Below are 14,921 nucleotides of genomic sequence, written 5' to 3'. Positions count from 1 at the left end.
ATTTCCAATTTCAGCAACAAACTCAGGAAAACACTATGTTGTAACTTAGGATGGGAACATTAGAAATGAAGTGGAGCCAGAACTATTAGGTCCAAGCCATTTGCCTGACATTTGTTTTTGTCACTTCTGGTACTTCTTTTTTTCAGCAATTTCTGAAAGGGCAAGATTCAAGGGTAAGATACATTGCCATTCCGTATGAACTCTCACTGATTTCACTAGCAAGCAGGACAATCAAACCTCAGTAAGGATAATCTCAGTAAACAGTAAATCATTGGGACTTTATATCTAATTATTTTTGTATGCTAAAAGAAGCCATTTTCATTTCTATGGAAGGATTTAATCATTAAACTTCTCATTAAGACCTAAATTGTTCCCAAATCCAGTCAAAATATATTGACAAACATGTTAAGTTTTATTAAAAAGCTGCACCACCATTGAAGATTACATTTTCACAAGGACGTGGGAAGAGGGAGAAGCCTCCTTTTTTAAGATCAGTTGCAATTTTCTCCCTTGCTGTTTGCAATCTCTGCCTTTTCAGACAGCCACAGAAATGCATTCTCTCCCATTTTAAAGAGGGAAGGACCATTACACAACCTCCAGAACAACCTCTAGAACAGCAAATGAAACATATCTATGTTTGCTCTACAAAGAAGTAAATTGGCAGAAACAGAAATATTTTTGGCTTTAATATGGTCTGTTTCAGCATTTTTCCCAGTCCACTCACACCCCAAATGCATCATCCATCTGCTCCCTCTGAAATAAATGGCAGGAAGGTAACATCGGTCATTTTGCAAACGCAGCCCCTTGAAGGAAGACAGTTTTTGTTAATATACTTACGGTGGTGAGTAATTTCTACAATCCTGCTCCATTTTCATGTGTTATGATGTGGACGGCAGAAAAACGAAACCCAAACCTGATCTGCAAAATACAGCAAGGAAATTCCACCCACACAATCCTGCAACCCCGCTGCAAAGGAGAACACAGACACTACTGACGTCACAGATTCATGAATGGATGTATACGGGGCTGTTTTAGGTTTCAGAATACAGCCTGCTGTGGTGTGTGCTCTGAAAAAGGAGGGGGGAAGTGGAGAAGAGAGTCAGGTGGGACAGCCAATCAGAATCAGGCAACAACAGCCTGCCTTTCTTCAGAGGAATCTCATCACAGAGCAGGCAGATGCTACCAATCAAACCCCTGCGACACAGCATCAAAGGGTTATGATACAGACCCTGCCAGCTGGGAGGGGTGTGGGGCAAGTGGGACCGGATGATAATGAAAACAATGCTGATACGTGAGGTGAATATTAGAACAGCATGTAGAAAAGCTGCAGAACAGAAAAGCTCTCTCCCTTCATTATATGATGAGTGCATAACAATATCACAGCAAAGCCAGCCATCCGAATAGATCTTGCATGACAAACCTATCAAATATCTGATATCTGCTATAGGAAACTAGTACATTTATTAACCAGAGACCTACATTACTTCAAGCATACACCGTGACACTAAGGGTTGGATCCAGACTTAATCGTGCTTAGAGAAGGCCCACTGAAATCAATGGGATTTAAGTTAGCGTAACAAACCTCATTGGTTTCAAGGGGAGCTACTCTAAGCATAACTAAGTCTGTATCCAATCCCAAGTTAATAACTAAATATTATACCCAGATTTGAGGAGTATATAAAAGGAAAATAATATAGGATTGTATGCATAATAAAGGGAACACAGTAAACAATAAATATAGAGAAACCTAGAACTTTGTTTTGAAAATAGCAGTTCCTCCCAAAGGAGAACAGGGACGCAGGTGGCGCTGTGGGTTAAAGCCTCAGCGCCTAGGGCTTGCCGATCGAAAGGTCGGCGGTTCGAATCCCTGCGGCGGGGTGCGCTCCCGCTGCTCGGTCCCAGCGCCTGCCAACCTAGCAGTTCGAAAGCACCTCCGGGTGCAAGTAGATAAATAGGGACCGCTTACCAGCGGGAAGGTAAACGGCGTTTCCGTGTGCGGCTCTGGCTCGCCAGAGCAGCGACGTCACGCTGGCCACGTGACCCGGAAGTGTCTCCGGACAGCGCTGGCCCCTGGCCTCTTAAGTGAGATGGGCGCACAACCCCAGAGTCTGTCAAGACTGGCCCGTACGGGCAGGGGTACCTTTACCTTTACCTTTACCCAAAGGAGAACAACATTTGAAGTATTAGGTGCAATTTAAAGAACTGTATGAAATTGGTTGTTACTGTTATTGATATTTACTGGTATATCCCACCTTTCCTCCAGAATTGTAGAGTTATGTTGGTACAGACCCTAACATTTCACATGTTGTATGTTGAAAAAGTAAGCTACTGTAATTCTCACCTATTAATATTCTTTCTGTTCTAAATCTAAGGTTCATTCTGGTACCTGATCATTGTTCCAGGCACGGCAACATCCCATGCCCTCTCTTCAAGCTGTGCATTGATTTGCTCTTCAAGGTAGATAAACCAAGCTGACACTCAGTGCAGCTTCAAAGAGCAAGAGTAAGACATTCCAACACTGGATTCTTCTATCTGAAAATAGCCAAATAAAACAAGACTAATAAGATTTTTTAAAAAGAACGTTTTGGCTTGAATTGCACCAGGCTCTGCATATACTTTTCACATGGTCCTCCAAAGAGAACTGAATCCAAGGGATTCCCTAAATACAATATGAAATTCAACAAAATATAACTATGATGTTTACATTATATAAGATTCTATATACTGTAAACTAGTAAATATATTTTTTAAAAACCTGTCCTCATGCAGCTATGTGAACTGTACAAGCTCAGTCTCTCACTGGCTCTATTCAACCATAATTCCAAGCCATATTTTGGAACCATACAACAAAACCCTCCTCCCTCAAATTCCTTCCAGTACTTCCTAGTTCTGTCAAAAATAGTGTATACATAGTGTGTACAGAAGAAGGAAAGAGCAAGAAAAGGGGGTACACAAGCCTAAGGCTTGCTCATGAAACACCAAACAATTAGTATTACATCAGAACTGAACCAGTATCTTTATGACTCCCAAACCATCACCATATTTTGAATTAAGAACTTATAGTCCCAGTTTGCATGTGATGCTAAGCCAAACCATGACTTAGTAGGAACATGAAAGTTCCCAGAGAGGAGACTGTGGCTGCTTTGCTGCTTCATGGTTTATCTGGGGCACAAAAAGTATAAGTCTGGGTTCTAGCAATATGCTACATGAAATCATTGCTTAGCTCACAGTACTGCAAAAGCAGGGACAAAGGAGAAGCAAAGCAACCAGAATCTGCCTTTGGGGAGCCTGTGTGCTTGTGCTAACCCATGGTTTAGGTCTACATTACATGTGAACCAAATCATAATCAGATTCTTGAAAATGCACTGTCAGGTTTCAGCTCTGCCATCACCTCTGGAGACACCCAGGTCAATTTATAGAGAGGTCCATCAGTACACACTAACTTCTTCCTGTATTTTACCAATCTAGGGCATTCTTCAAAACATGACTCCTACTTTAGGCTCTATCAATGAACTTATAAACTGTCATGACAAAATCAAAACATGTAGGACTCTACAGTGGTACCTTGGGTTACGAACTTAATTTGTTCCAGAGGTCCGTTCTTAACCTGAAACCGTTCTTAACCTGAGGCACGCTTTCACTAATGGGGCCTCTCGCTGCCACCGCCGCACGATTTCCGTTATCATCCTGGGGCAAAGTTTGTAACCCAAGGTACTACTTCCAGGTTAGCGGAGTTTGTAACCCGAAGCATTTGTAACCCGAAGTGTTTGTAACCCAAGGTACCACTGTATTTGACATCAGAGGAATGCTGCAACTCAGGAATGATAAGGTACATTCCAGACCTAGGGCAACCTTCTTTCTAGTGGTTAGGCAATCCTTAATATTTGGGTCTGTAAAATCCCAAGTTCTGACTACAAAATTTAAAAAAAAAAATGTTATCAGAACTTCTCAAAATAGTGTATTTTCCAGCAAATACAATATTTCTCTTAAAAGATAGTAAATTGTGCTCAAAGAAAAACTGATCCACCCATCCAAATGTTTAACAAATGTATAGACAGTTGAAACTCAATGACATATAGAGAGAGAAACAATTAGGTGACAGGTGAATCAGTTTGCTTTTATTCCAGTTGGAGAGGTGTGTGCTTAACAAGTGCAAGAGTTAAGATATATTAAATTAGGAATGAAGGATTTTATTATTTGAACTGAGGAATTAAAATATAACTGAGATAAGAATATCATATACAAGTATCTTGAACAAAGAAAATTATATTCACAGTGCGGGGGATTTCGGAATGGTTCATTATAAACAGTGGTTTTTTTTTCTAAAAAAAATGTTTAGGGATACTCTCATTTTCCTACTCATATTGAAATACTGCTCCTCAAAAAGGCCAAACTTAGATTCACAAAATGTTTAGGGATATGTGTACCCCAGCATCCCCCCAGAAAAAAAGCACTGATTATAAATATAAATGTTCTTAAATAATATGACTGAAAAGTTCTATAAAACAGATGTCCAACCACTGGGAAGAAAAAATTCAATAGTTTTATAAAACATTTGCTAATTTTTCAAGAGAATAAAAATTTAAAGCTTGTACTGCCAATATTTATTCTTTCTACTATGGTCCCATTGCTAGCTATGGCAGATTGAATTCAGAGTGCATGAGACACTTTTCTCATTCATAGCAGACAATAGGAAAACCCACTCACTCACCTCTTCTGCCCTCCACAGGAGTCATTATGTGTATTTACAGATTATTTTAATGTGCATCATTTGCTAGCAGGAAATGGATCTCTCTCTAGATAAATCTATTGAGTTAAAACCTAAGTATTTTAATTTAAAATACTCACTTTAAACTGCATTGGACTACATAAAACAATGCAAAACTTTTGTTGCAGTGGATCTCTTCAGTGTGTAAACTTTGTCCCCATCAAGGCTGACTGGTATAACATTTGTACACATTTACTCTAGTCCAGAAGCCTTGGGGAGTTTCTGTCCAACTCAGCAAGGTGGGAGGGTTTGTTATTTTAACTGCTAGTTGATAAGGGCTTATCTCTACGTACTCAAAAGGTTGAATTCAACACACTTAAGAGATAGATCAAAGAACACAAGGTAAGCCCAGGAATTTTACTTCCTTATGCGAAAGCTTTCCGCTCTTGTCTCTGCTCAGGGCTTGTACTGCAGTAGTTAGGCTCCACCATGCTACCCACACAATTCATAGCCATAGTTTGCTTGGGTTTGGACAGGCATACCGCCGGGTGGTATATAACCACACTCTGGTTCCCAAACTGATCCTGGGCAATGTATTGATACATCACCCAGGCCTAGCATAGAGTTTAGTTAGCAACCAATGACGCATTCCTTAAGGAAATGAAGATTACCGTATTTTTTTGCCCCATAGGGCGCACTGGCCCATAAGGCGCACCTAGTTCGGGGGTGGGGTGGGGGAATAAAGAAAAAAAATTCGGGATGCTTCGGGATGCAGGCAGCTCTCTGCAAGCCTTGGGAGACCGGCTCCCAAGGCTTGCGGATAGCTTCCTGAAGCCTGGAGAGTGAGAGGGGTCGGTGTGCATCGACCCCTCTCCCTTTCCAGGCTTCAGCGAAAGCCTGCATTCACCCCATAGGACGCACACACATTTCCCCTTCATTTTTGGAGGGGGAAAAGTGTGTCCTATAGAGTGAAAACTACGATACACTCTGGATTTTGCTTGAATCCAGCATGCAGAATGCACACACACACACCTGCCTCACAACTCTTTTCTCCTTACAAATCATTTTACTGGTTTCTTAAAACAGTCTAGACAAACATAAGTGAACAGAGAACTATTACTCATGGTAGTTTTCATGTTCAAGTGGCAATATACTTTGCAGTACGCTGGTGACATGCAACAGACAAAAGCCATGACCTGTGTGTGTGCTTCCAAAGACATTTGGCCAGCCACTGGTGGAAACATAATGCTGGACTTTGGTCTTCACCAGCAAGTAAACTCTTAATCTGAAAATCTGTTGATAAGCATTTCTAAGTATATTTAAATTTGTCTGTCTGACTAGAAATGTTCCCCATGTAGGTTAACAGCCCAATTACAGGCATGTTTACTCAGAATTCCCACTGAATAGTATCAAACTTGTGTCCTATGACACAAGTGAATATGAGAGAGGGAAGCAAATTTTAAAAGTAGCGGGCAGTCTCATCACAGCACCTAACTCAAGGGTAGGGAAGCTTTGGCCATCATCCCAAACCAAGCAAGTATGCTGGTTCACAGGGAGAAAACTGAAGCTAGGTCACTCCTCCCTCACTTTTGAGAGCTAAGCCATGGTTTGGTGAGTTATATTCGAACCTGGGCTTGTGAGTTACATTCGAACTTGGGCTTGTGATTTGCCCTACTCCCAACAAACCAAGCGCTGTAACCAAGGCATGTTCTTGATGTACCACTCCTTGTCTGTTTGGGTGGGGCAAATTACAATCCCAGGTTTGGACATAAAACAAAGCTAAACCATGACTTGGTTCCTGAGTGACAGAGGTGTGGACAAGCTGCACGTTTCTGCCTGTGAATGCTTGCTTGTTTTATGGTAAGTCATAGTTTGTTTGGGTTTGGACAGGACACTAAGATGTGGTTAAAAACAGAAGCAAAAGTCACCCCAGAGTAGGGGAGGAAAAGGTGAAGATGACATGTCTGAGGCTCATTCACGTAATACTAAGGTTTAGCAGTTCAAACACAGCCAATAATATTAATGTTGCCAATACAAACTGGGACCCTGTGTCCAGCAGTTGAAAATGTTACTATGTGTAGTTTCCCCACAACCACGACCACAGATCTACAGTTTGAGAAGTGAATTTGCCAAAATTCTCTCTTCTAGCCAATTATTTGAGGCATAGTTGGCCTTTCATTTTCAAAATCTAGTAACCTTAATTGTGACTGTCACGGCCTAAGTAACTGCGTTTTGATCTGTGCTTCATTTTGCAACTTTCCTTATTTATATATAAATCCCTGTTTATATAACCTCTTTATATAACTATGAACTAGAGCACACTGTGGCAGCTAGAGCTACAGTTGCCTAAAGGTAATATGTAATTCTTGCTTCTATTGCAGCTATTCAAGGGACAGAAGCTCTATGCCATATGGAACCTGGCAATCCTACTAGAAAACTAGACTATGGAAGAATTTCAGCTATAATTCCATCTTCTTTCTAAATTGGAGCCTGAAGCAACATACACTGGAATCACGCTAGAAAAGGCCTACAAGAAAAAGGTGGAAGACCATTGGAGAGGTTAGAAACTTATCCACAAAAAGTTATTGTGCATATTGTGCAATAGTATATTAGCTTTCTAAAAATTTCCTGTCACTGAAGTTTCAGCCCAGTTTATTGCTGGGGAAGAAGCTTGAAAAAAAACCCACATATAGTGATACTCTTAACAGCTGTAATGCTTTTTGACTTAACTGGGGCAAAGGAAATTGTGAAAAGCCAGTTCTATATTAACAATCCTGGGTGCTGAGAAATCCTCCTTGCAGAATAAACTACTTTAACATCCCTTTCAAATGCATGCTTTGTCATAATTTTTGCAGAACACAGTTCTCTGTTCTGCTCAGTAACACAAACATGTATAGTACAAACAGCAGCTATAAACTGAAGCTTACATTTTAAATTACCATTTACAGTTGCTTTACAGCTCTGATTCACATGTATAATAGGGACTAGACAGATTCAATGAATACTGGCCATATCTGGAGAATTGTCCATAGTTTCATATACTACTTATGATTTATGATGCATGGCCAAACCTCATGACCACATACACCTCCTTTGCCTGTCCTCCCCTTGCACACCAACTTCAGCACAGAGATTCTAGTTTACATTAAGTCAGAGTTCTCCAGTAAATCCAAACTGGAGTACTCTGGCTTAATCTTGATAAACTAATCAGAATAACAAGACAGGAACCAACAGAAAAATGGTTGAAATTTTAAGCCTTCTTTTAGTCGACTCAGCTAAAGGCTCAGCATTCAAATATGTCAAATTCTGAGCCATTTCAATAAAAATGTGGCAACAGTATCCATTAAAATGTACACCTTAACCCTAAACATCTTTATCAGGAAGGATTGCAGGTGAAAAGCTGTCAAGCTATAGTTTTACTAGGAGCAAGTTAGTGCATATAGTAATAGTATTGGTTTAAACTTTAACCTGACATGCACTTCATATTATGTTCTGGATGCCCATTATATTTTGAAAGCATCTTTACTTACAGTTTTCCAACAGCAAGGGTACTTGTCAATTCACATTTAGCAGAATATTTTTTATTAATCCAAACAACTGTCCCTCACATTCCTCATTATACATTTTGGCTATAGAAACCCCAGCTATTGTAATTAGAACCAACCACTAAGTGAAGATGAAGATTCCCCTTTTCCCTATAAGAGTTTTTATTATTAAATATACCATATACAGTGGGGGGAAAGCCTTACAAAATGTTAAGAGAGCACAAGGAAGAACAATAAAATGCGGTCCCAAATGTATCAGATTAAAAGCTAGAGATAAAAAGAAATACATATAAATAACAGTGAACTATCAACGGGGTAAAAATTAAACTTCAATAAAGCAATTTTCTTTCTGTACTGAGGGAACATAAACTATTGAATCTAATGCTAGCGTGTTAAATAAAATATTTTCTCAAATGTATTCATTATTAATTATTGTTATCAACTCAAATCTTACCCACCCTTCATCACACAGGGCTGATCTTAACACCCAAGAGGGTCTGTAGGTAATGAGACAGTCTTTCAGATATTCAAATATTGAAAATGTCAAACAGATCACACATACATTTTTTCCATCTTTAGTGGAGATTTCAATATATTCAATGCTATTGGATAGAGGTGATAAGACTATAATTCTAATGATGAGCATTAGACCGAGTCTTGATATGATAACGTTAATAGTGAATCATTTGGAAGGAGTCTATTAATGGACAACTGAGTTACAACAAAATCTTGTAGCGGCTGTACAGCCTGTTCTTCCCTGGCACTAAAAATCTGGATCAGCTTCAACAATGATGGATTGGATGATTAAGGTTCTGAACAGAAATGGATAAAGTAGGTTGAAGGAATGGACAAGCAGTGCCAGGGGATTCATTGGAGAAATTGACAGTTTATTTCTTATTGGAATTTTCACTACATTTTTATAAGACGAGATTTTCTTGTAAAAACATGATAAAAATTGGATGCAATGTAAAGAGAGGCCTATTTAGAGCACAAAGGTATCAAAGAGAGACCAGAAAATATATATTTAATTTTCATTGGAGAAAAACAGAAAGGACTGTAAAATCAATACTATGTATCAGTGGTTTTATTTCAGGACCTGAAATTTAATGCAAAATATGGTTCCCTATGATTCTTAGAAAAATGTTAAAAACTAATGTCTTGTCGTCGTACTTAACACAAGTTTTGGAATGTAAGAGTGCTGCCTAAAAACTTTGAAACTTAAATGGGATTAGTCAAATATGTGAAAGTTAAAGAGTCCTTTTGGCTGTACAAGCAATCCAACACCAGTTTCCTCACCCATCTCTCCCTTCATTCCTTTCCTTCTTTGACCTCTGCCTACCCTGACCTTGCCAAAATTATTTGGAAGCCCAATTTGGAAGCAGATTTATGAAAAATATATGAAGACTCATCATATCTACAGTTAATTCCTTCAGATCATGGAGCTTTTCAAGCCATGTTCTCGAACATATTTTTTCTTTTTTTAACTGAACATCTAGTCTTAGGAATACTTCTAGGGAGCCTGAAATCTTGCTCAATGTTTTGAGAAATTTTAGTTAATCCTAATAATCTTGTTCCACGATGCTTTCTAATGGCCCAGGATTGCTACCTGCAATTTCTTCCACAAAACACAATGGCTGTTAAAACCTACAAATAAATATTTAAAAGGTATCAACAGAGGAAAACTTACGTTCCTACCATACAGAAGCCTTTATCAGCAAGTCCTTTTGGGTGACACCAACTAAATGTCAATGTGATTTCTCTCTCTCTCTCTTTTGATAGTTTGTTTGTTTACTTGACAGGATTGAGTCTCGAAAACACCAGACAAAGCAAAAATAACTACTTACTGTCCTCAAATTGTGGATTCCAGAAGAAGGGTAACAATTCACGACTCATTTTTGGAAGCTTTAATTATCCATGCATTCCTGCTGATTGGGTCTGTTTGACGCTATCCCCAAAAATCTGGATTTTAGTGCACTGGGGGGGGGGGGAGAGAATTCAAACAGTTAGTCAAACATATGCACATTTTGTGATTTATGACATTTACAAAAGAGATCACACTATGTAAATAAACTATGTTTGTTTCTAACAAATTCTAGGGAATGTTCTTGTTGGATATATAATCCAAGAGGGAAAACTTCATTTAAGGTGCAGAGCTTAGGCACAGGAGGATTCGGACAACTTAAAAATACTACAAGAAACAAATGCAAAATTGAGTAAATCCTGCTTTTTTGGGCACAGCATGGGGGGACTTAACTCTGCACTATTACATGAACCTGCTTATTTGCTCAACACTGCCTAAAAATATTAAATAAAATCATGGTAAAATTTAACATTTTTCTTTCTGGCAGCCTGAGGTAAAGGCAGAAAATAATTTCTTGAGAAGTGGGTTTTAACTGTTCCAAAGAGAGTTTATTCTCACCTTCTCAGTTACAGCTTCTGAAAGGTTTATACAGTAGAGTAAGTGCATTTGTCCAAACTTTGTTGAAACCAATTTGATTATAAACAATAATGTGATTTAATATTGTTTTTGACACTTCCCTTTAATTGCTTTTGTTTTTATTTTAAATCTACTTTAAAAGAAAAATATTTTTAAAAATAGTATATAAAATAACAATAACAAAATAAATAATAATAAAATAAACTTAACTATTCCAGAAGGTTATACCACTATGGGGCACTGCTACATTAATAGGGTTTACTTCCTGATAAATTAGTGTAAGACTGCAGAACTCTTCCCCCCCCCCTTTTTTTTTTGAAGCAAAAATAACATCACAGTAACATTAAGATATTATTGTCAACTTTAAAAATCTGGCATTTTCACTAATGCATACTATTTTTAACATTTTGTTTATTTAGATATTTATTCTCTCAGAGTCAAAACATACAAAGGTCATAAAATAAGATAATTGTAAAACAGGTTAAAAACCAAATCTAAGATTTACAATAACAACTGATTTCAAAATCTGCAGTAAAATAGCAGCAATACTTAAACATTATAACATTAAGAACCTAGATAGACTAATACCATTATCACTTAAAAGCAAAAGAAAACAAAACCAGTCAATGAGAGAAACACACATCCCATGGTAGGGAATTCTGTAACAATGCAGTTCAAGCATTGAGAAAGTCTTCTATCTGCCTATCTCTCCATAGGACAAGTTCATTTAAGCTGGTGGTACAAAAAGGGCACAGACTGTAAAACCTTTAGACAAATTTGTATCTACTAAATGCTCACCGTTTTATAATAAACACTCCATTCAGTACCTGATTCTGGGTTCGCTTGCTATTTCCCCACTTAGGTAATTGCTGTGCAAGACAACAACCCTGTGGTGGGCCACAAATCTGGGGAAAATATCTTGATATGCATGCTTTCATTGATGGCAGGTGTTTTCATGTATGTTTGCATGTAACATGTGACCAGGACACCATGAGCAAATGCCTAAGCCAAAAAGATATGGCAGGAAACAAATTTAAATGAACTTATTTATTGTAACATATCTTACTAGGAACTCTTTCTAGAATGTAAATCCTTCAGGCCCTTTTATTGCACCCCCTGTGCATCAAACATGAATTGGAAGGTCATAGAGAAGCTCTCTTGATGATGCAAAAATTAGCTCTGCAACTCACTTCCAAGTTACAACCATGTATTATTTAATTTATATCCTACCTCTCTGGCAGTGCTCTACTTTACAAATGGAAAAACCAGCTGCAACATTTAATCAATTAAAAGCTTAGTCAGTTAAAAGCTTGCTTTTTTCAGAGCTGTTGTTTTAATGCATATGCAAATTTAACAAATGCATTACAGTATTCCATTCATTAATCAACTAAGAGTTATTTAATCACATGACAGCCCTAAACAAATCCTCGTTTTTGATATTATAACAAGTAGTTAATACATTACAGATTGTAGCAGCATACTTAAAACAATGTGCACAATCAAGCACAAGAGTGTTCTGAAAGAAAATTCAGAACATGAGCTAGTCTAAATCTGGAACCATGTTAAATCATTTGACTAGGCAAGGACAACATCTCACACATCCCAAACAATCTGCATAAAAATATGGTGTTTGATTTGGCCCTAAGTACAAATAAAAATTATACAATATGGTATGTACACTTATCTACAATCCTTCTGTCAAAACCGTTAAAATGATTTGAAATCACAATCACTAACAACAATAGGACTGCCTTGCTGAACACTCAAATAGAGGAGATTATGTCAATTAATTACATACAACTGGTTAGAAGGAAGAACTTGAAGCTATTGAACTATAAGATCAAATTTAGCTATTAGACAGTTGTACAGGAACATGTTGCAAAAATTAAGACTGTTGATTTAACAGAAGCTAACATCACAGACTCATGCTGCTATTTCCACTGTATTCCATTGGGCTTATGAACAGGCACATTACAAAGTTTGTGCATATTTACTGAGAAGCAAGTCGTCTGAGTTCAATGGATCTTATTCTCTGGGAAGTGCATTTAGGATTACAGCAGGCATAGGCAAACTCGGCCCGCCAGATGTTTTGGGACTACAGCTCCCATCATCCCTAGCTAACAGGACCAGTGTCCAGGGATGATGGGAGTTGTAGTTCCAAAACATCTGGCGGGCCGAGTTTGCCTATGCCTGGATTACAGCCTGAAAAGGCAATTCCCCCCTCTCTGATTCCTGGGAGAGTTAGGATGGTGCATAGGTGCCACTCCACCAGGTTCTGTCAGCAGAGAGGAGCACTGCTGGTGGAGAGGAGGCTCCACCATAGCAGAGGGCCCAGCTTTGTAGTAACAGGTGGAAAGCTACAACTGGCAGTTCCCTTGCAAGCAGTAAAGGTAAAGGGAGCCCTGACCATTAGGTCCATTCGTGGCCAACTCTGGGGTTGCGGTGCTCATCTCGCTTTACTGGCTGAGGGAGCCGGTATACAGCTTCCAGGTCATGTGGCCAGCAGGACTAAGCCGCTTCTGGCAAACCAGAGCAGTGCACGGAAACGCCGTTTACCATCCTGCCAGAGCAGTAGCTATTTATCTACTTGCACTTTGACGTGCTTTTGAACTGCTAGGTTGGCAGGAGCAGGGACCGAGCAACGGGAGCTCACCCCGTCGCGGGGATTCGAACCGCCGACCTTCTGATCAGCAAGCCCTAAACCACAGAGCCACCCGCATAGCAAGCAGTAAACTCTGCAACAAGGCATTGCAAGGTGTGGACCATAGATGGTATCCACTGGGTCCCTTCCAACTCTACAATTCTATGATTCTACCAAGGATCACACACAAACCACATGTGTGGTTTCCTAACACATCTTTACCAAAAGAACAGTGATTCACTTGACTTGGGGAAGTGGTAAAACATATGTTTGGCACACAGAAGGTCCCAGGTTCAATCACAAGCATCTCTAGCAAGGGATGAGAAAACCCACTGTCTGAAAGACTAAGGAGCTGCTGCCAATCAGTGCAAACAATACTGAACGAGATGGGCCAACGGTCTGACCCAGTGTAAGGCAGCTCCGTATTTTCCTAATCGATGGAAAGCAGAATGGAGTCTGCAGCTGGTGGCGAAGAACATCCAGCCATGTGAACTGGCGGGAAGGGGTTTCAGGGAGCGATTTTTTGGGAATCAGAACAGGGTTGTTACAAGCGCGTCCCTGTTTCCATCTGCCAAATATCGAGGAGGAGGATACGCCTGGTGGCGCGGATGTGCAGATTGCGTGTACCAAAGACAACAACAGCACTGGGCTGCGGTCCTGCCCGCACCACGTAGCCAGGAATCCGTGTTTGAGGTGAGGGAAATCCCCTCAGCCGGCGGGGCAGAGGAACCGGCAGGACCCCCTGCCCAAAGCAGCGCCCTCTCACAAGGAAATGCTGCAGGAAACTCCCGCCGGCCAAACCCCGGAGGCGCCTCCGCGCGCCCAACCGCCGCCACACCGCGACACCGCGGCCCGAGCCAAGGACGCGCGTCCCCCCAACTAGCTCGCTCGCCTCACAGCACCCCGTTACTCACCGCCCAACCGCCGTCCTGAAGCCACTAGCGGCCATTGGTCCTCCTCCCACCTGCCGGGCCATCAACAGCGCGTCACTTCCGGCATCACCTGACACTAAAGCAAACGCTCTCGGCCGCCAACCTTGTGTTTTGGGTCCTCGACTTCCGGCTCCACGACGCCTCCGGAAGCTGCGCAGTGCTTGGAAGGCTTACATAAATGCGTTTAATTCGGGATGCGGCTTAAAGCGTGTTCAGCCTAAATCGCTTTTAATGCCAATGTGAACTCTGAAAGGCCAGCGGCTTGCGGCTATTCCAAGTACCGAGTTCTCCCTCCTGCTTGCTATTCCGCAGTAACCAATGCAGCGCTCTCATTATAGATAAATAGCGCCGCGGGGTTCGACGGTAGTTGCAGCAGAGATGGAAGCTGGAATTCTATATACACACTTACCTAGTAGTAAGCCTTAATGAACCTAAGTGGACTGACTTCTGAGTACAGTAGATGCATACAGGATTGCACTGTGATCAACTAATTCACACCCATAGGAACCAAGGTTCCTACAGCCCTCCCAATAAAATATTTGAGGGGACCGCCCCCTCCCCCCTAGGTTGATGGGCACTGGTATTCAAATAGTGTTATGTGGTCGATTTTTATTTTTATATTTTCACACCTAAGTGAAAAAGCTGTTTTTCTTTTGTG

At 40.3% G+C, this 14,921-nt stretch overlaps 1 protein-coding gene across 6 annotated transcripts in view; it reads right to left on the bottom strand.

Moving 5' to 3' along the window:
• The window catches only part of MAP3K13 (mitogen-activated protein kinase kinase kinase 13), a 42,401-nt gene extending 27,537 nt beyond the window's left edge, over window positions 1–14,864 (bottom strand). Inside the window, exons 1-4 of one of the 6 annotated variants that reach the window (XM_079976840.1) lie at window positions 14,246–14,864; window positions 10,098–10,227; window positions 2,387–2,532; window positions 838–1,065 (exon numbers count right to left, since the gene is read on the bottom strand). The gene's annotated coding sequence lies outside the window, so the exon portion shown is untranslated. Of the gene's footprint in view, window positions 1–837; window positions 1,068–2,386; window positions 2,533–10,097; window positions 10,228–11,517; window positions 11,959–14,245 lie in introns of those variants that run through there. The other 5 variants (XM_079976842.1, XM_079976845.1, XM_079976844.1 and 2 more) reach the window with 5 other exon arrangements.
• Between the last annotated feature and the right edge of the window lie 57 nt (window positions 14,865–14,921).

Source organism: Podarcis cretensis (assembly GCF_951804945.1).
Source record: "Podarcis cretensis genome assembly, chromosome: 5".
Classification (NCBI taxonomy): Eukaryota; Metazoa; Chordata; class Lepidosauria; order Squamata; family Lacertidae; genus Podarcis; species Podarcis cretensis.
The sequence above is the reverse complement of the archived record's forward strand: the minus strand, read 5'-3'. Positions and strand labels throughout refer to the sequence as shown.